Source organism: Planococcus citri, chromosome 3, assembly GCF_950023065.1.
Source record: "Planococcus citri chromosome 3, ihPlaCitr1.1, whole genome shotgun sequence".
Lineage (NCBI taxonomy): Eukaryota > Metazoa > Arthropoda > Insecta > Hemiptera > Pseudococcidae > Planococcus > Planococcus citri.
In genome coordinates this window covers 52,874,737-52,877,299 of record NC_088679.1, presented here as the reverse complement: position 1 = coordinate 52,877,299, position 2,563 = coordinate 52,874,737, and positions in this window count along the sequence as shown.

Below are 2,563 nucleotides of genomic sequence, written 5' to 3'. Positions count from 1 at the left end.
ACAGCCGCTGAAAAGGGGAATGTTTGAAATACTTTTTTTTGTTCATTTCTATCAATAAATATGATGTTTTGAAACTTAAAAATATGTTTATTTTGAAATTATTCTTTAGGTGGTCCATATTAGGCATCCAAAATTTTGAACTGTCATTTTGACACTCTTCATTCAACAATTTAAAAAAAATATTCAAAATAAACCTGAACTGCTTAGAATAAGTTTTTTTGTTCATTTCTACAAATAAATATGACCTTTTGAAAAATGTGAAAGTATGTTTATTTTGAAATTTTATAGGTGGTCCATATTAGGCGTCCAAAATTTTGAATTGTCATTTTGACACTCATCACTCAACAATAAAAAAAACATAGGGTAAATGTGCCTAAGTTTGCGCACCTAATTTTCAAACAGTCACTACTTTTTATGAAAAGGAGCTAGAATATTGAAATTTGTACAGAAGGTTCTTCAAACATTTGGCTATGATTTGCCCCAGAAATGAAATTTTTAATCGATTTAGTTTTTGATATTTTGACCAAAAACCAAAAAAAGTCAAATGCGCAAACTTAGGCATATGCCTTCCTAAGATTGCGCATTCGCCTTCCCAAGATTGTGCACCAGTGAAAAACATAGAAATTCGTCAATATTGTTTAATTAATGATGAAAACAAACAAAATGTCTCACGTGAACGTGCATTTGAAACTTCTGAGTGAATCACACTGGAAATGCGCTCATATCTGGTATTTACAGCATTACACCCATTTCTCCCTAGCTTTTGACAAGGAGTAAACTCGATACACATATAGAAGGTGTCATTTCATTCAAATAAATTGAATTCTTAATGAAAATTTCGAAAAGTATCATTATTAGTCTAGAAAAGTAACAAAAACTGAAAATCGCAATCTTAGGCACAGGGGTGCTTTTTTAAAAAATTGAAAAATTGAAACTTAATTAAAGCAGAAAATACTTGAAATATGTGCTTGTTATAATCCCCAGACAATGACGAATCTAAAAATAGCTTATTTAGATTTCTACAGCCATTTCCATAAAAATTGTCGTGTGTCACTTTTATTGGAAAAATTATAAAAAAATTTGAGAAAAAAGTTTTTCGCTTGTCAATTTGCAACACTTGGTGCTACCATCACCAAAAATCGTGAAGTATGGTCATTTTGATTCTTCTTTCAAGTAAAGGCGGTATCAAATGTTGTAACTCTCACTGGTTCTGAGAAATCGTTACTGCGCAATCTTAGGAAGCGCGCAAACTTAGGCACATTTACCCTACTTAAAGTTGACCTTCACCCCTGAAGTTTTGTACAGCGTTAGTGGAAGGATGGAACTTCATTTTAAGCCTTTGTGGAGGTTTCTACCCCCTATAGTTTTCAAGTGGCAATCCTCCAAAAAAAAAGTGGTCCATATTTGGTGCCTCTACCCTTATCACACGTCATTATGGTCAAATTTTGAATTTTTGAACCCCCTCACCCCCATACCCCTACAAAAAAATATTGTCAAATTCGTATTCTGCGACCCCAAAAACATAAGGGAGGATATCATTTTACAATTGTTTTTGGGTTTATTGTGAGTTTTTGAATTACGCCCGTTTTTTGACTCGCGTATGTGTGCAGTCTAATTCAAAAAATTAGACTGCGGCGAAATTTGGATTTGGGGGGTTAATATCAGTTCTAGGACTTATTTTGAACATTTTTACTGATCAAGTACGTACTTTTTAAAAAAAAGCATAAATCACCAAAATAGTCAATTTTGGATTTTCAAAAATTCGCCAAAAATCAAAAAATGAACTTGGGCAGCTGAAAATTTGGATTTGGGGGTTTTAGAACACGCTGTTTCCAAAAATCGCGGCCCCGTTCAAATCGGAGGCGGACACCTCAAGAGGTTCCCTTGTTAAATACCAATGTGCCTACACGGAAAATTGAAGATTCGTTCGATAAATGATTTTAAAACTCACTAAAAAGCTAAAAAGTTCTCCAAAAATTCATTTGCGATTTTTTTTTTCATTTGAAAGACAAAAAAAGCCTAAAATTGCTTGAAAGTTGTTTCAGGGCCTGAAAAAATGATCCAGATTTTTCACGAAAATAGTACCTACAAAATTATTAAACTGGAAAACAATGATGATCGGCTTAAAATTAATTATTTGGAAGTTAATTCAGAATTTGAATTCTGACTTCGTATGGGAAGTGGGAAGAAAGGAGATGTGGGGGTCCTAAAAACGAATCAAATTGAAAAACTCAGGTTGAACTTAATGAAAACATGAATATTATTTATAATTTTGATATAAGCAGGTACTTACATCGTAAGATTCACTTGATTGGTTTCATTGCGCATTTTATTTCCATTAAGTTTTTGAATGAAATTTCATTTTCAAAAATTCTCTAAAAATGCGATTGTAATATGAGAACATGGTTTGAAGGGAAGGTCGGTTTTAAGCATAGGACGAGCTTAATTTTTCAAGCTTACTATTTTATTGAGCGCCACAGAAAAGTGAGACTAATTCGCCAAAGCAAGATTTCAAAAATTTTAGAAAAAGTCAAAGCTTTTTAATCAATTTTTACGCGTAGTA